General features: G+C 47.4%; 1 pseudogene; it reads left to right on the top strand.

The window, feature by feature from the left end:
- The first annotated feature begins 10,144 nt into the window (after positions 1 to 10,144).
- On the top strand, positions 10,145 to 14,483 carry LOC131485519 (isoleucine--tRNA ligase, cytoplasmic-like; annotated as a pseudogene).
- Positions 14,484 to 19,695: the final 5,212 nt, after the last annotated feature.

Genomic DNA, 19,695 nt, shown 5'->3' on the forward strand with positions numbered 1-19,695 from the left:
TATATATGTTTACTTGTGGGGCCAGATCAAATTCCTTTTCTGATGGCTGCGGGGTCAACAGGAAAGGAAGCCATTGTTTCTGAGATAAAGCAGGGTAGGGTAAGGGAGGAGGGGAGGTGGGAAGCAGCTGTTTTTCACCTTGTCCTGGGTGAAGTGGGGAGATGGCCTGGCAAAGGCCAATTCTCCAGGAGGCTTAAGCCTCAGGGACCCTCGTCCACACAGGCCCCTGCCAAGGCCCTTTGAAGGCTCCTTGCAGTGCATTCCCATGGTTATATATAATTGTGTTTTCATAAGTTTGTATATTTCTTTAAAATTTTTTTTATGTTTATTGATTTTTGAGAGAGAGAGAGCACAAGCAGGAGGGGCAGAGAGAGAGGGAGACACAGAATCTGAAGCAGGCTCCAGGCTCTGAGCTGTCAGCAGAGCCGGCTGTGGAGCTCGAACTCATGAATCGTGAAATCATGACCTGAGCTGAAGTGGGATGTTTAACCGACTGGGCGCCCCAGTTTGTATTTTTCTTCTGAAAGAGCAATATCCCCTTTGGTTTTATGAGCTTCAGGCCCCCCTGAACCTACATCTTCCCATAGGACCTGGAGCTGGGTAGGAACTGTGCAGGTAAATGATTATAAAGGCCTAAACTAAGGCAGATCAAGGGGGAATGAGAGGAACAGAAGAGAGATATGTCTTAATGAAAAAGCACTGTCACTTACTGACCTGTAGCTCTTGCTGATGGGGGTGGGGGGAGATGGTTTGCCTCTTCTCTGGTGTCCATACTGTTCAGAACAGTGCCTAGCACACGAATACTTGTGTAATGAATACTTGTCTGGGAGGTACAGGTCAGGAACTCGTGACTAACTAGGTATGTGGGGGTCCCACAGAGTGCTCCAAATAGATGGGCTTAGTACACCCACCACCTGTCCTCCAGCCCTGCCCTGCCACCCGGACCCATTCCTGAGGTAGAAAGCATCAAGGTCTCTCCCTTTTAACCTTCGATGGCCACTTGGCCAATGGGAGCCAGGTCCTTGGAATGCACCACACAGTGAAAAGGACTCGGGGTCTGGAGACTCGAGTAGGCAATACTATTGCCTAATTATCATTATAGTTAATATAATTAAGTATTATCACCTAGTTATCCTTAGCATCAGTCACTTCCTGGGTAAGCCTGGGGTGCTGAGGGTCCATTGGTGCGATGGTTAAGTGTTTCATAACCGCCTCTCAAAAAATAAACCTGATTGGTAGCATCTGCTGATTTTCTTTTCTTCTTTTTTCAAAATGTTTTTTTTAATGTTTATTTGTTTTTGAAAGAGAGAGATAGCACTCGAGTGGGGGTGGGGCAGGCAGAGAGAGGGAGACATAGATTCTGAGGCAGGTTCCAGGCTCTGAGCGGTCAGCACAGAGCCCAATGCAGGGCTCGAACTCATGGACCATGAGATCGTGACTTGAGCCAAAGCTGGACGCTTAACCGACTGAGCCACCCAGGCGCCCCACATTTGCCAGTTTTCATGAGGTATGTTTCCACCATGGCTAATTTCAAACTACTAATGTTCCTGAACGTGTTGGGAAGAGACGCACACAAGAAGTTCTCCAGAGCCCAGGCAAGTAGTGGTACAGTGGTACAAGCTTCCCCTTGAACAAGAAAGGCGGACAAGGGGACTCCATGTTCTGGGTCAGGCTGCATGTGGGCAGTTTTTACTGACGACGTCACTTCAGATTAGGTGAAAGGTATGTGGGTGATCAATTTGGCTCAATGCCCACCTTTTTTTTTTTTTAGGTTTTCAAAAAAAGTTGATTTTTTAAAAATTATAGTATAACACAGTAATTTTACACATATACTCGATAATTTTTTTTTGCACATATATGCCCATATAACCCCTGTTCAGATTAAGATACAAGCCCTTTTTCACATCCCAGCAGCCTCTCTGGAACCTCCACCCCATCAATCCATGCCCCTCTCCTGACTTCTATTTTTTTTTAATTTTATTTTTTTTTTTAGTTTATATTCAAATTAGTTGACATATAGTGCAACAATGATTTCAGGAGTAGATTCCTTAGTGCCCCTTACCCATTTAGCCCATCCCCCCTCCCACAACTCCTCCAGTAACCCTGTTTGTTCTCCAGATTTATGAGTCTCTTCTGTTTTGTCCCCCTCCCTGTTTTTATATTATTTTTGTTTCCCTTCCCTTAAAGTCCTCATATGAGTGAAGTCATATGGTTTTTGCCTTTCTCTGACTGACTAATTTCACTTAGCATAATACCCTCCAGTTCCATGCACGTAGTTGCAAATGGCAAGATTTCATTCTTTTTGATTGCCGAGTAATACTCCATTGTATATATATATACCACATCTTTATCCATTCATCCATTGATGGACATTTGGGCTCTGTCCATACTTTGGCTATTGTTGATAGTGCTGCTATAAACATGGGGGTGCATGTGTCCCTTCAAAACAGCACACCTGTATCCCGTGGATAAATGCCTAATAGTGCAATTGCTGGGTCATAGGGTAGTTCTATTTTTAGTTTTTTGAGGAACCTCCATACTGTTTTCCAGAGTGGCCGCACCAGCTTGCATTCCCATCCTGACTTCCAGCACCGTAAACGGATTTTCTCCATCTTTGGAGTTCATCTAAATGGCATCATGCACTGTGTGGTTTTCTTGTATCTGGCTTTTACTCATTGTTATATCTGTGGGATTTTATCCATGTGTCATGGGTAAGAGTTTTCCCATTTCTGGGTAGTTTTCCTAGTGCTGACTTTTAATAACTTTACCTCAATAAAAGGTTTTTGTTTTGTTTTGTTTTAATGCTTCTCATGCCTATCTTTGTCACCCACCTATGAAACCGTGGATTCTACAGGTTGGCCCTCCTGGCCATATACCCAGTCCCCCCAGTGCTCTGTTTCTCCTTGGCCCCGACTCATCCTCCCAAAACATTGGCCATACCACTCAGAGTCCCTTCTCCATAGTTAGCCAACTTCCTCATATTCTCGATATTTCTTGAAAGGTTTCTCTCATCTATAGTCTTTTTTTTTTTTAACGTTTATTTATTTTTGAACAGAGAGAGACAGAGCATGAACGGGGAGGGTCAGAGAGAGAGGGAGACACAGAATCTGAAACAGGCTCCAGGCTCCGAGCTGTCAGCACAGAGCCTGACGTGGGGCTCGAACTCACGGACCGCAAGATCATGACCTGAGCCGAAGTCGGCCGCTTAACCGACTGAGCCACCCAGGCACCCCATCTCATCTATAGTCTTTTTTTTTTTTTTAATTTTTTTTAACGTTTATTTATTTTTGAGACAGAGAGAGACAGAGCATGAACGGGGGAGGAGCAGAGAGAGAGGGAGACACAGAATCGGAAGCAGGCTCCAGGCTCTGGGCCATCAGCCCAGAGCCCGGCACGGGGCTTGAACTCACAGACCGTGAGATCGTGACCTGAGCTGAAGTCGGACACTCAACCGAGTGAGCCACCCAGGCGCCCCTCATCTATAGTCTTAACTGAAACCTGAGTGACACTGGTTATGAACTGAATATTGACGTCTGAAATTCATATGTTGAAGCCTTAACCCCAATGTGATTGTATTTGGAGATAGGCCTGTGAGGAGGTGATAAAGGTTGCATGACCTAAGGATGGGGCCCTAATCTGGTAGGGTTGGTGGCCTTGTGAGAAGAGGAAGGGAGAGCTCTTTCCCTACCATGTGATGACAGTGAGTAGCCAGCCATCTGCAAGCCGGGAAGAGAGTCCTCACCAGGAAATGAACTGGCTGGCACCTTCATCTTGGACTTCCCGGCCTCCAGCACGTAAGAAAAGAAATGTCTGCTATTTAAGCCCCTAGTCCGTGGTATTTTGTCATGGCAGTCTGAGCAGACTGAGATAACGCCCAAGGTCAGCCTTTCTCCCAAGGCCCTTTCTAGCAGTGACCATTTATTTCCTTCCACCTCACTACATGTGAGTATTTGGAATTTGATCTTGCCCTACTTTCAAGCTGATAAGTTAACCTGTTACCGGACGTTAATGTCAACCTGTTAATGGATGCTGCCAGAAGACGCACGACTCCTGGAGCAGAGACAGAGAACTTTATTGCTCACAGCACAGCAAGTTCAAAAGCATCATGTTTGCATCAGTTCCCTCGCCCTCCAAGTCCCACAGGGGCACGTGGAGGAGCCCTCTGGGGGCTGTTGCGTCTGGGGAACATGAGAACGGGGAAGCTGCCTCTTTTGCAGAAGGCAATAAGCAAGCTCTTTGTCTTAGAGATAGGGCTTCATTCCTCAAGGTTACCGGACACACCCAACCCTAAGAAATAGCCCAGATGGAGTGGTCGGGGCCTTATATTCTTGACATGCCCAGTAAAAAATGTACAGCGGTGCCCAGGGCCGATGTGGTTTGCCTCTCCCAACCATCGACCCTGTGCACGATTGGCTGACTCGAATGTTCACATGAATATGCCACTCCATCCGCCACTCTGATTAGTTTGATCAACAGAGACTGGGACCAAATCTGCTCCATCTGTCTCATACAGAATCTAATTAAGGCTACTATCTATAGAACTTCAAGCATCAAGATGAGGCAACCCTAAAAGTATTAGCTTCAAACTTGCCACCGAGGGTCCCAGATCCAGTCACCAGTGAATCAGTCCCAAGGGAATCAGTAGGTCTTACTCCAGACAGTTAGGATAGAGTCTAAACCCGGGCCATTATCCATTAAAATTCTCACAAGTGAGTTTTGGACTAATCTGCTGATTTCTGCTATCACTGCCAATAATTATAAGAGGCAGTGGATGGGCCAAAAAGCAATCCCATCTCTGACGGAGAGATTCCATGGCCCACATACAAACATATGCCTTGAAGACTCACATGCCACTCCAATTCAAGATTTGTGGTGAATTCTGATTTGTGCCATCATTACACTGCTTTGCTTGAGCCACACGGGCAGTGTCACCAAGGAGGTACAGCCTCATCCGCCACATATGAACCAAGACCACTCGGGTGACAGGGAAATTCTGTGCACTTGTGCCAGTCAAAGTGCAACAGGGGTGGGCTGGATGGTGTGTTTGTACAAGTACAGGGCGGGGGGGGGGTTCTGTATTCAGGAGCTGCCATTGGTGACAAAGGGCACAGCCGCATAGTCTGGGACCATCCCTGCCTACATGTTTCCTGTTTCCATGGCATGCGGACAGGATGACAAAGCCAGGTGGGTCAGGTTTCTGGCTGAAGCTTAACTCCTATCAACCAGGTGATGGTTTTGCCAGGATTTGGGGGACAAAGAGAATGTTAGTCATCCCTCCCTCCCTGCTCCCACTGGCATCTGGGTGCCACCAGGCCTCCGTGGCTATGGGAGGAGTGTGCCCCATTCCAATAGCTACACCTTCACCTCTTCTCCAGTCTTTCCCTATTCACACCCTGACCTTTTATCTGGAGGGGCCAGGGGTGAGTGCGACCAAATGTACAGAGACCTATTATATCTCCCACCTTGGCTTCTGTGGGCCAGCGTAGGGGGGACTGGGCAAGCAGTGTACTCAACCGAGCGGTCATTACCTTTGTGACCTGGGATCATGTACATCCATCAGGAGAATCCAGGTGGCTAAATCAGAATGAAGTTTGAATCCCCTAGGCCCCCTTTGCCAGGCTGACAACCAGAGGCTGTACCGGCTAGACTGGCCTGGGGTTATTGTTGGAGGAAAAACGGAAGCACTGTCTATGCCCAGGATTAGTCAGAATCTCAAATCTCCAGAAAAGGTCTATAGAATCCACCCCTCTTGTCCCGATCGTCACCTAAGAAATGGCCGAAGGAGGATTCCTGTCTGGGGACAACTGCGTGCAGTGACCACACTGTCTCCCTGAAGTGTGTGGGCCAAAAGGAGATGAGGTAGGCAGTCAGAAGCTGAGTTTATTTTTGAGGAGGCCGTTCCAGTGCCCCCAAATACGGAAGGTAGGGAGGATGGCGTGGCCAGCAAATCCCTTGATGAACACCCAGGGTTGGGTGGCTTCTGCAGCAAAGAGGTAGCCTTGTCAGACTGTGGATGGTGTGAAAAGCCAAAAAGTTGGCATGGCTTAGTTACAAGGGCCACAGTGGTGTGGCCAGTCTCCTGCTCAGACTAGAACAGGAACGCTATGACCTGAAAATCTGCCCACAGCAGTGAGGCACCAGTGAGAGTCCAGAGAGGGGGTGGGGTCAAAGGTCTGAGGTGGTCAATCATCCAAGAGCAGGCAGGAGTGATGCCCCATGCAGTGCAGCCTCTTTACTGTAAGACAGACAGTCCAACTTTGGGGAGGCATCCCAAAGCTGGTATGTAGCGGTGGCTTCTTCATCAGAAAGATACAATTCTTTACTTTGTGCTCCGTCCACAGCGGTGGATGTGTTACCGTGTTTGGTGCAACGATGGATCTAGGCAGTGGTATGGCCACTGCCATATGGTATGGCTGGATCAACAGGCCGATTCCGGTTGGTCATACCAGAGAAGGGTCTTGACTGTGGGCATCTCTCTGAGTGACCCAGGCTGTCTGATTGGCAGATAAATTTGTTTCCACGGTTTGCAGCTCCCAAGAAAAACGTCTTCGATCGGCCGGTCTTGCAGACAAGACAGCCAGCCCATTGACAACAACACAAAAGGCAGTAAAAATGTACCTGGCCTCATCACGGGAAGTATTAGCCGGGGCTATCAGCACTGCCTTGAGTTCTGCACATTGAGCAGAATGACCATGCATACTTCTGATTTTTTTTTAATGTTTATTTGTTTTTGAGAGAGACAGAGAGACATAGCACGAACACGCGAAGGGCAGAGAGAGAGGGAGACACAGAGTCTGAAGCAGGCTCCAGGCTCTGAGCTGTCAGCACAGAGTCCGAAGTGGGGCTTGAACCCATGAACCACGAGATCATGACCTGAGCTGAAGTCGGACGCTTAACCAACTGAGCCACCCAGGTGCCCCCATACTTTTGATTCTGCATTGTTAGTGCCGAGGTTGAATATGGACATCATCGGGTATCAGCTTAGTTAAACCACCAAGGAACCAGGCAGGCACTTGGGGGACACTCTGTGAATTGAGGGCCCCATTGAGGTAGCAGCTTTGCTTCATGTGATGAGGTGAGGAATGAAGCTCTCCCCAGAGGGATCGCCACCACCCTTTCGTGTACAATTCAGATAATGTCAGGGCCAGGCCAGCTGTGCTCTTGAATAAAGAATTTCCATTTGACTGTTAAGGATTTTTGTCCCCTTCTCTTGAGAGCCACCAAATCCAAGTTGACCTGTTCCAAAATGTCAGGTTGGAGAGTGACAGGACCTGTATAGGTCAGTAACAGGTTACTAGGTTCCTTTTAAAAAGCCATGTACTTTGGGACTGCGTCAGGCTGGTGGCGCTGTTGTGCTGGAAGATGGCCTCTGGCGTAATTGCGGCTGTTGAAGCCATTCTTCCCGTTAACTTTTCTCCTCTTGGAAGCCTATACAGTTTCTTCTGGGCCATTCCAAGTGCTCAGGAATCACCTGGGGACAAACAGTAGCCTCCGAAAGGGCAAATGCGCTGACACTTAGGGGCACGCACGGCACAAGCCTGTACAAGCACCAATACCAATTATATTTTCAGCCCTGGGGGCCCCGCGCGGTACACTGAATTGGCACAAAGGACCCAGCTACGGGCGCTTTCATTTCCTTTTCCTACTGCAAACGTTGCTCAGAGCCCAGCAATTGAAAAAGAATTTTTTTTTTTTTTCACCTTATGGGAAAACAGACCAAGGAGTTTATTGTGCGCCAATCAGGAGCTGTCGAAACAGCTGCAGGAGACCTTGCCATTCCAAGGGGCGGGGGTGGGGTGGGGGGGGGTGGCAAGGAGTGCTGGGGAGGGGGTGGAAGGAGGGATGGGGGAGAGCAGAGAGTGCTGCGGGGGAGCAGTGGGGGCAGCTGGCAGGATATTATTTTCTCTTGGCTTCCGGGTTTAGAGTTGGCATACCACTTCCCCATCCCACCCCACCCCCCGCCCCCCGTGTATCTCTAGTGTCAGTCCTGGGAGCACCCGACCCCAGGGGCATTTTGCAGCCCCCCCCCCCCCCCCCCCCCCCCCCGTCCTGCACTGCATTCCTTGGTGCCTTCAGCTACCCCTGCTGCGTCTATCCATAGGACATGGTAAGGTGGTGCCATGGATGGCTGGATTCTAGAGAGCTACAAACGTTTGAGGCCCTCGCTTCTAGCAAGTTGCAAGCATACTTTCTCATCAAAGCAGCAGAGGGGAGAGAGGGACCAGGGCGCAGAGAGGGACAGAGGAGGTCTGGGCCAGTAAGCAAAGTTTTTCGTTGGCTTTGGGTTTGAATGGTCACCTGCAGGGCTCACCCAAATAAACTTGTACTGCTTTTGGTTCACCTAAAGTTCTATTTCAAACATCCTGGCTGACACTGTTTATTTCAGCCCTTTGGGGTCTTTTGATGTAGCAGCCACATGGATACTGTTGCCCCACTATCAGAACATCCCTTGCACCTCCTGGGGCGCCTGGGTGGCTCAGCTGGTTAAGCTTCCGGGTGATTCAGCTCAGGTCATGATCTCACAGTTTGTGAGTCTGAGTCCCATGTTGGGCTCTCCGCTGTCAGCGCGGAGCCTGCTTCGGATCCTCTGTCCCCTTCGGCTCTCTGCCCCTCCCCTGCTCACACTCTCAGTCTCTCTCTCTCTCTCTTGCTCAAAAGTAAATAAACATTAAAAAAACAAATCCCTTCCACCTCCTGCATGGAGGAGAATAAGCAGGAACCAAAGCACCATTCTGGTGACTTATTTAACAGTCCTACCTCTCACTGCTTAACAGGTAGGCCAGTGTGAGACGCTCCCTTGAGCAGCTCTTGCCCTGCTGCCCACCACGTGGGGGAGAGGGTTCACTAACATATGCCAGGGAATCTTTTCATAACCCCTGGCCTCGTCCACAGGGTCCTGCCTCTTCCAGAAAGCCCTGTCTCTGTCAGCATCCCATCCTCACTGCCAAAACCATCAGGGTCTGGCATTTGAATTTATCCTGCTGGTAAGTGATTAATTGGCCTCTTACGGTTTCATGGATGCTGGCCAAGACGAGGCTCCTGGGTCAGAGACTAAGAACTTTATTACTCACGGCACAGTAAGTAGCATAAACATAACATTTACATTGGCTCCCTGCCCCCTCTCCCCCCCCTGCCAAGTCCCACAGGGACAATGTGAAGGACCTCAGGGGACGCTGTGCGTGCAACAGGTTTGTGTTGCAGCTCAGGAACACTGAACCTGGGGGACCTACCTCTTTTATAGCAGGAAATAGGCAAGCCTGCTCTTCGTCCTGGAGGGAGATATTACTACATTCCTCAGAGTTGCTCTGCAAACACAAACCTGAGAGACGGCACAGGCTAAGAACAGTTAGGACCTTGCATTCTTGGCATACCCAGAAAGAATGTGCAGAGACCTCCGAGCTCTCCCAATAGTTCCCACCCCATGTCCACTTCCAGGCCATGCCTATCTCTTTTTTTTAAAAGCCCTGCTTCTCAGTCCTGATGCCCAGACTGGATGGTGGGAGAAGAAACAAGGACAAGAGAAATCCAAGCTCTTTTAGGATCACAGACACAAAAGACGTAAGTAGAGGGGAGCAGTGTGCTTAAAGAACAGTATGTCATAACCAACTTGGCTTTTCTAACATATATAAGGATGGCCCAGCATTAAAAGGCTCATCCATGAACATTAACAGGTTCAAGGATAAATTCTGTTATTTCGATTAGCAGATACCTATGAGCCAGGAGTTGACAAAAATAACAAAATTCCAGCCTTCACTGAACTTACATTCAAGTGAGAGACAGAGACAAACAAACAAATATGTAATATGACATCTAGTAGTGACTGGGATCATTGGGAAAATAAAGCTGAGGGAGATGATAGATGTCAATGATCTCACATGGTTTGATCTAATACATATGTGCAAGTGTAGCGTTTGATAAAGGTAGATTTCCCATCTGGAAGAAAAGATCATAAATGATGCTAGGGCAATGAGCTAATATTTTTGGAAAAAATAAGGTTAGGCATTTATCTTTCACCTCTTACAAAACTACATTTCAGATAAATGAATGATCTAAACCATATAAACGCACAAAACCATAACAGCATTAGCAAAAATATTGGAGAATATATCACCTCGGCTCTTTCTGGGGTGCACTGGTCCGGGGGCCCTTCAGCAACAAAATGGTTCAGCAAGTTGCAGGAAACATGAATTTTCCTGCTGAAGAAGAGAAAATCTTGCAGTACTGTTCTGAAATTAACTGTTTTCAGGCATGCTTAAAGCAATCAAACATAGGCCAAAATTTACATTTCACGATGGGCTTCCTTTTGCAACTGGACTGCCTCACTGTGGATATATACTTGCAGGGACAATTAAGGATATGGTTACCAGATATCCTCACCAGAGTGGGTTTCCTGTTGACAGAAGATTTGGATGGGATTGTCATGGCTTACCTGTGGAATATGATATCGATAAAATATTGGGAATCAGAGGACCAGGGGATGTAGCCAAAATGAGGATTGTAGAGCAGAACAATCAGGGCCAAGCAATTGTGATGAGATATTCTACTAAGTGGAAGTCCAGAGTTATCAGACTTGGCCGATGGATCGACTTTGACACTGACTACAAAACGCTGTATCTATAATTCATGGAATCTGTCTGGTGGGTCTTTAAACAACCCTATGAGAAAGGCCTTGTGGATAGAGGTGTGAAAGTCATGCCCTTCTCTAACTGCGGGCAACACCCTACTTTCCAACATTGAGTCTCACCAGAAATACAAGGATGTCCAAGGTCCTTTGACATTTGTAACTTTCCTTCGGGAGGAAGATGAACACGTATCCTTGGTTGTTTGGACGACCACTTCCTGAACATTACCCGGTAACCTTGTCCTGTGCGTTAATCCAGATATGCAGTGCGTGAAGATTAAAGATGTTTTCGGGGGGAAATTACTCATTTTAATGGAAGCCATGGTATCAGCTCTTGATAAGTTGGAGAGTGACCATGAGATCCTTGCAAGATTTCCCGGTACCTATCTCAAAGGCGAGAAGTCAAACAGGCCCCTGTTTGACTATTTTGTGCGGGTTAAGGTTGGTGGTGCTTTCGCTGTGTTTACTGATGGCTCTATGCAGGAGGAGGAGGGCACTGGAGTGGTACGCCAGGCTCCTTACTTCGGTGCTGATGACTTTCGAGTCTGCATGGACTTCAACATCATTCATAAAGACTCTCCTCCTGGGGCGTTCGGTCAGTTGAGTGTCTGACTCTTGGTTTTGGCACAGGTCATAATCTTACGGTTAATGAGTTTGAGTCCCGCATCGGGCTCGGTGCTCACAGTGTGGAGGGAGCCTGCTTGGGATTCTCGCTCTCCCCCTCTCTCTGCCCTTCCCCCACTCGTGCTGTCTCTTTCCCTTTCTCTCTCTGAACATACATAAACTGAAAAAAAATTAAAAACCAAAAAAGACTCTCCTCCTGTTTGCCCTGTGGATGCTTCAGGCTGTTTTACTGCGGAAGTGACAGGTTTCACAGGACAGTATGTGAAGGAGGCTGATAAAAATATCATCAGGACCCTGGAGGAAGAAGGCTGACTTCTTGTCGCCCGCAACCTCACTCACCACGACCCTTTCTGCTGGGGGTCAGACACTCCCCTCATGTACCAGCTAGTGCCTGGCTGGTCCTTGTGGGTGGAGGCCGGGGTGGACCAGCTGCTGAGGAGCCATGACCTGTGTTACTGGGTCCCAGAGTTTGTATGGGAAAAGCAACTTGGAAATTGGCTAAAGGATTCACGTGACTGGGCAATTTCCAGAAACAGATACTGGGGCACCCCTATCCCACTGTGGGTCAGTGATGACTTCAAGGAGGCAGCATGCGTTGGATCAATGGCAGAACGTGAAGTGCTATTGGGAGCAAAGATCTCTGATCTCCACAGAGAGACCATCCCTTCCTGCTGTGAAAAGTGTTGTGTCGCGCCTCTGAAGTGTTTGTTGGTTTAAGAATGGCAGCATGCCCTATGCTCCAGTTCATTATCCATTTGAAAACAAGAGGGAGTCTGAGGATACATTTTCTACAGACTTCACTGCTGAAGACACTGACCATACAATGGAGGATGGTTTTACACTCTGGTGGTGCTGGCCACTGCTCTCTTTGGACAGCCACCTTTTAGGAATGTGATTGTGAATGGGCTCATCCTGGCAAGTGAAGGCCAAAAAGCGAGCAAACGGAGTAAGAATTATCTGGATCCACTTTCAATCATCCATAAATGTGGTGCCTAGGTCCTCAGATTGTATCTGATTAACCCCCCTGTGGTGAGAACAGAAAACCTTTGCTTTAAGGAGGAGGGGGTGCATGATGTCTTGAAGGACATGCTCCTCCCTTGGTACATTACCTATTGCTTCCTCATCCAGAACTTCCTGAAGCTTCAGGAGGAGGAAGAAATGGACTTCCTCTACAATGAGAACACGGTTAAAGAAAGTGCCAACACCCCACACTGGCAGGTCCTGTCCTTCATGCGGTTAGTTGCTTGTTGGGCTCTTTGAGACCAAAATGGCAGCTTACACACTCTATATTGCAATGCTTTGTCTGGTCAACTTTCTGGATGTCCTGACCAATTGCTATGTCAGGATGAACCACAGAGGGCTAAAGGGTGGAAATGGAGAGGAGGACCAGGTTATGCCCCTGGAGACCTTGTTTAGTATCCTGATTTCTCTGTACGGACTGATGGCCCCTAGACACCTTTTCTTCCTAAATTGGTGTACCGGAATCTAAAGATGCTGACTGACCCCTGTTTCTGTCCAGGACACAGACACCCTCAGCATCCACCACCCCATGCTGCCCCATGTTCGAGAGAAGTTGACTGACAAGAAAATGGAGGGCACAGTATCTGAGATATGGTCTGTGATTGAATGTCGGCGAGTGATTCGAGACCCCAAAACCATTCTGACAAAGTATCTTTTGAAAAAAATTGTGGTTATCTGTCAGCATCCAGAAGCTGTTTCTATTTATTTATTTATTTATTTATTTATTTATTTATTTATTTATTCATTCATTCATTCATTCAATTTATTTTAGAGATAGATCACAAGCGGGGGAGGGACAGAGAAAGGGGGGGAGGGGGAGGGAGAGGGAGAGGGAGAGGGAGAGGGAGAGAGAGAGAGAGAGAGAGAGAGAGAGAGAGAGAGAGAGAGAGAATATCCCATGCAGGCTCCATGCACAGCACAGAGCCCAACTTGGGGCTGTTCCCACCACCTGACCCTGACATCATGACTTGACCCGAACCAAGAGTCAGATGCTCAACTGACTGAGCCACTCAGGCACCCCAGGATCAAGAGCTCTTAATGAGATCAAGTCTTTGGAGAAGTATATCACTGAGGAACTGAGTGTTGGAAAAGTTATGCTGTCCACAGACAAAATACACGTACGGGTTTTGCCTCAGGGCAGATCCTGATCCCGTGGTCCTCGGAGAAGTCTCTAAAGGGGGCCTTCAAGGCTGTGATGTGTCCATCAAGCAGCGGAGGGGGGAGGAGCCGGAGTGCTTCCAGGAGAGGGGGACCGTTGCTGGAGAAGGCATGAACCAAATGAAGGGGACATTGGTCTCCTGTACGCCTTCGATCAGATGACAGGCGGGACGACGCGGTTTGTACACTTGGCTGCTCAGGCTTTGGTTCTTTTGGGCGTCACCCCTGACCAGTCAGTCATGGATGAAGGAGTGGCTCATATCCAGAAAATTGGCAAAAAGTGCAATCTGGTTGCAACTGATGAAATAGTAGCTTACTATGAAGCAAAGTCTGAAGGCAAGTGTCCGAAAAATGTTATCAAAAGCCACATGGAGTTCAAACTTGCCACCATCAAGGCTCCCTTGGAAGCATATCCAGTTCCAACATCAGATAAAGTCCTTACTCCGGGGAAAACACAGTTAAATGGGTCTGACCCGGAAATCACACTCACCCAAGGATTATCCCCGCCGGGCCCTGCTGGTGCATATGTTCATCTTAACATGTGTACAAATGCCAGCAAGCAAGGTGGAGTATTGCTTCTGGAAAATCCAAAGGCGAGAGTAGGGTGGACCTTTTAAAGCTGAGGTGTTGCTACTAGGATTTTTGGTGTAACGAATACAGGGCTGGCTGCCTTCCATGGTGAAACAGAAATATGAAACCAAACCGACTTACAGAGTCTCACTGGAAAAACACTTCGGGTGGAAGCAGGGTCTGCCCCCACTGTGGGGGGACAGCCCGGGCGCTATTCTCCGCCAGTGCATCAACCTGCAGCTCCTGAACACAGGCCTGCAGGAGTGCTTCATGGGAACAGTGGCACTCTCCTGCTCGAAACCCCCCTTGGGCAGAGTGGACTGGCCCACCAAGGTCTTCGGTACGAAGTAGCCAAGGTGTTTGGCCTTTGGAGCAGGAAGCTAAATTTCTGAATGAGACTTAAACAGATAAAATTACGAGGAAATCCCCATGAAGACTTTGAACTTAAAGACTGTATGTTTCTGTATTACCAACAACAGCAGACTTCTAACATTCATTACCAGTGTGGTTCAGGCAGCCTTACCCTGGCACATACCTGTCCCCTACACACACACACACACACACACACACACACACACACACGCACAGAGGCACACGCACACTGAAGACAGTCATGTGTAATATGCTCCCTTTGGCCTGAAATTGAAATGGTATTGATTCATGAAGTGACTTGGAACCTCAGAGTGATGTTCACACTTAACCGTAAATACCTATGCAGACATGTTGAGAGGAAGGCTACAACAGAACCTCAGCACTAGATTTTTCTATACTCGAATTCTCCAAGTGTACGAGGTAGAAGTGATTTAAGTGGCATAGCATAGTGTGTGTGTATATATTCTTTGGTCTTTTAAAATCTATTTGAGGGGCACCTGGGTGGCTCAGTTGGTTGAGTGACCGACCCTTGATTTCAGCTCAGGTCGTGATCCCAGGGTCATGGGATTGAGCCCTGCATCAGGCTGTACGCTTAGTGTGGAGTCTACTTACGATTCTCCCTCTCTCTCTCTCTCTCTCTCCTTCTGCCCCTCCCCCCCCACACATACTTTCTCCCTCTCTCTCTCTCTCTCTCTCTCAAAAATAAAAACTTATTTGAGATCTCTTGAAGAAGCGGACAGTATCGAATATATTTTTAAAAATATTTTGTTTTTAAGTAATCTCTACACCCAACATGGGGCTTGAACTCACAACCCTGAGATCAAGTCACATGCTCTACTGACTGAGCCAGCCAGGCGCCCCCAAATATTTCTGCTACCTGGATTTTCTTGGAAAATTTGATGGAATATTTTAAGTTTCAGTAAATCAGAACAATAAACTTTCTCTCAGATAAGAAACGAATTGGAGAATATATTTCTCATCTTTAGGGGAGGACTTGAAACGGAAGTCAGAGCTTTGAAGACAAAGCCTGTCATGTTTCTGTGTCACACAGCTTGTGAGCAGAAATGGTGTGTGGACACCTCAGGGAGTGTCACTAGTCGGCTGGGGGCCTCTGCTCTCCTCCTTCTTGCCGGAATAACTGTCCTAGGTGTTGAATGAACTTGGGAATGGAGGCCTTCCAAGGAGGGGCAACAAGATAATGGAGTCGGAGCCTCTGACCGCAGAGGGCCAACCCAGCCCTGAACCCACTGTCACCGGACTTCTATGTGAGTGGGAAATAAATCCTTCCCTTATCTGGGCTTCGATTATGTCGTACATTGTTCCTTGCACCTGAATCTGATCCTAACTGATACACCTGCCCAGTCCCAGGTGAAGGGTCATGATTAAGGTAAGCCACTGGTTCTCAACTCTGGTCAACTTTTAGAATCATCCAGGGAGCTTGTGAAAAACACCAGTAGGGGCCCCATCCCAGACTGCTACCTCAAACATCTGGCAGTGGCATCCGAATACAGGCATTTTTTATCAGCTCCCCAGGTGACAGCAAAATACAGCCAGGTGTGAAGAATTAGCTTAAGCCAATCAGGACAAACCTCTTCCCCTCTTTCCCAGTCACCCTTGCAGTCAGAGTGGTCATGGACCTAGTTCTGACCTGTGATTCCTAAGTGGAAATCTGCCGAGAGGGTTTCTGGGAAAGCTTTTACATTTCTGGTTAGAAAGAGCAGATGTGGCTGGGCCTCTTCTTTCTTCCCCTTCCCAGCTGAATGCAGAAGTGATGTCTAGAGCTGCAGCAGCCATATGGTGATTATGAGGCACCAAGGATGAGGTTATCATACAACACGCTAAGGTTAGCAGACTGCAAAGTCAGAAAGCTGGGGCCTCAGGGGGTGTCACCAAGCAGTTAAACCAACCCCAGTGACTCCTTAAATTCAGAAATGAGGGGGAAAAAACCCAAACCCTTATTTGTTTAATGAGTTTTCTGTTTATCACGGCAGAACATATTCACAACCTGTAACACATACATGAGTACAGATGCTTTGGGGGCACTCTGTAATGTTTATCACGTGTACCAAGAAAATCAGATTTACGCAGCAATATTGCTGGTAATGGCCCAAACTAGAAACCACCGAAATATCCATCAACTTGGGAAAGGCTCGATAAATTTAGTAAACAGACATTATACAATACCGTGCAGCAAAACAAAACGCTTGTTTTCTAAAACATGGTATCTTAGATTTCTTTAAATTTTTTTTTTAATGTTTATTTATTTTTGAGACAGAGAGAGACAGAGCATGAACAGGGGAGGGTCAGGGAGAGGGAGACACAGAATCTGAAACAGGCTCCAAGCTCTGAGCTGTCAGCACAGAGCCTGACGCGGGGCTCGAACTCACGGACCGCGAGATCATGACCTGAGCCGAAGTTGGCCGCTTAACCGACTGAGCCACCCAGGCGCCCCGAGATTTCTAAGACATAGTATTGAGTGAAAAAAAGTGCATTATTGGACAGTAAGTATATAGAGCATGAAACTATTTCTTCTAAAGTGCACACCCATCCACTAAAAACAATACTACATACTCTGGGTGCTGTACATGCACAGGAAAAAGGTTTTGAAGGAGGTGAGAACCTGCCTCTGGAGATAGGGCAGGTGGTTTGGGGGCTGTGGCTGGGGTGCTAAGAAACTCTGGCCTTCTTTATAATTTATAATATTTTTTAAAAGGAATGTAATAATTTACTAATTAAAAATATCCAAGCGTAGCGCCTGGGTGGCTTGGTTGGTTGAGTGTCCGACTCTTGATTTTGGCTCAGGTCGTGGTCTCATAGTCTTGAAATTAAGCCCCTCGGGTGAGCTCCTGCTGAGTGCCGAGCCCGCTTTGGATTCTTTCCTCCCTTTCTCTCCACCCCTCCACCACTCGCTCTGTTTCTCTCACAGAAAAAAGCAGCCCTACTTTCTGAGGGTTCTTGCTAGTCGCTGACACCACCTTTCTCATTTCTGACATGACTGGCTTCCTGGTCTCTCCCGCTCTCAGGGGAAGGTTCTGGCACCTGAATCCTCGCCCTTCCCCTGCCTCAGCTGATGACACTCTCATGGGTGACTCCCATGGGGACACTGATGACCCATCCAATAATTGTGGGTCCGAGTCCTCTTCTGTAGGAGTCATCTTGAGCTCTCTCTGGCACCCGCTCTGACAGCCCCGTCTGGGACTTCACTATTCCCAGTTCATTATTGCTTCATTATTGCTGGTGGAGAATCCCTCCTTCCCTTCCAACTTACTGCTCAGTGACTCCCACGAGCACTACTCTTAGAATATCTTGGGATCTTTGATCCTCTCCTCACCTGCTTATCCATTAGCTTCTGTCTTTTCTTCCCCCTGGACTCCATGTTGCCAACACCCTCAACTCCCCTGTACCTCTCTCTGGCCAAAAAATATTTTTGGGTGAACCCAAGAATTAGTTTTCTCCGTGAAATCGCACACAATTGTACCATACCATGATAAATTGACATTGCCATCCCAACAGGGTCCTTGGTATTGCCCATAAATTCCGATTTCTCTCAGCCCTAAGACTTGTGTCAGTTTCACTCACTACTCCTCACTCTACATCACCTCCTCAAACATGCCTGCTCTGGTTCAGATCTTCTGTCAGCGGGTGTATCCATTTCCCCAACTGCTTCAGATGTTAGTTGTTAAGTGCTCACAGTTACCCCCCTCTCTGGTGGGTTGTCTATGGACAAGAGGAGCCTCCAAGAGCCAGAGAGATGCCTGGGGGGTTAGGCCATGCAGGGCCTAAGTGAAATGCGGAGTGAAATATAATCTTTATTAGTAACCAAGTCAAGGGTACTAGAGGTAGAACTAAAATTTCATTCTACCTTCAGAGTGAAAGGAAATGCTAAATTTCAGTTGGAGGTTAGTAAGAACAAAGATGTGATTTTTGGATTTTCCCCATCGAAGTTCATGATACTGATTTGTATTCGTGGACACCTAAAGGCTCTGTGGACCCCAGCTTAGGACCTCCGTACTAGAGGATTTCTAGGCCTAGGAAACCGACATTCAATTCACTCAGCCTCGCACTACATGCTTGGTTTAACTTAACAGTTAAACAGATGGTTTAACCTCTCTCCCCTGCCCAAGAGACTGGTTGAGGAACTTTTCAAGGGTCCTGACTAAACTTCCCTGTTGTCAGGCAGTATCAGTGAGAGATGACTTCCTTGGGGACTTGAAGGCCAGGAGAACTCACCAAGCTCCTAGGGAAGGTGCAATGGCCTCCAGACAATGATGGTCTCATCTTCTTGGCTTGAGTCAATTGGAGTCACCCTGTGGGTAGCTACAGGGTGTCACATCAGTTAGCAGATATTGCTCGAATGTCAGGCTGGGCAGAATTTAGGGATGAAAATAACATAGTTATCTTCAAGATAAATTAGTATTTTGGGGGAGGGGGTGGGGGGGGCTCAGTTGGTTGAGGATCCGACTCTTGATTTCAGCTCAGGTCATGATCTCAGTGTCGTGAGATCGAGCCCGACATCCAGCTCCCTGCTCAACGCTTGGGATTCTCTCTCTCCCTCTCTCTCTGCCCCCCTCTAAAAAAAAAAAAAAGAGGGGCGCCTGGGTGGCGCAGTCGGTTAAGCGTCCGACTTCAGCCAGGTCACGATCTCGCGGTCCGTGAGTTCGAGCCCCGCGTCAGGCTCTGGGCTGATGGCTCGGAGCCTGGAGCCTGTTTCCGATTCTGTGTCTCCCTCTCTCTCTGCCCCTCCCCCGTTCATGCTCTGTCTCTCTCTGTCCCAAAAATTAAAAAAAAAAAAAAAAAAAAAAAAGTTGAAAAAAAAAAAAAAAGAAAGAAAAGAAAAAAGAAAAGAAAAGAAAATTAACATTTTGGGGGAATAAAAATTAGGTTATTACCAGAGATTGGATCAAGATGGCACATCCCTCTTCTTTTCCACCTTAAATTTCCTCAAGTAAGAGGATATAGATTTCTAAGAAAAGTAAATCTCTCACTTCATCAGAAAGAGTAATATTTGGAGGAGAAAAGTGGTGGTGGATGGCAATAGCAGTGTGGAAGGTGGGACTAGGGAGTCTACCGGAACAATGTGGTGATGCTCTGTGGTTTGATTTGTTTCATGTTAATATATGAATGGGGATGGAGGAGTACATTATATTAATAGTGTACATTAATTATATTAACTATAAGTTTATAACAGCCTTATATTTACACAGCACTTGTCATTTGCTCAAGGCTCCTACTTAATCTTTAAAAATCTATAAATCTTTTCATCCCACGACTGTAGAGATTGCGCTGTCTAAAGGAATGCAGAGAAGGAAGCACAAAGCCTGTACTTGGTC

The sequence above is a fragment of the Neofelis nebulosa genome, chromosome 9, assembly GCF_028018385.1.
Source record: "Neofelis nebulosa isolate mNeoNeb1 chromosome 9, mNeoNeb1.pri, whole genome shotgun sequence".
In the NCBI taxonomy this organism is placed as follows: domain Eukaryota; kingdom Metazoa; phylum Chordata; class Mammalia; order Carnivora; family Felidae; genus Neofelis; species Neofelis nebulosa.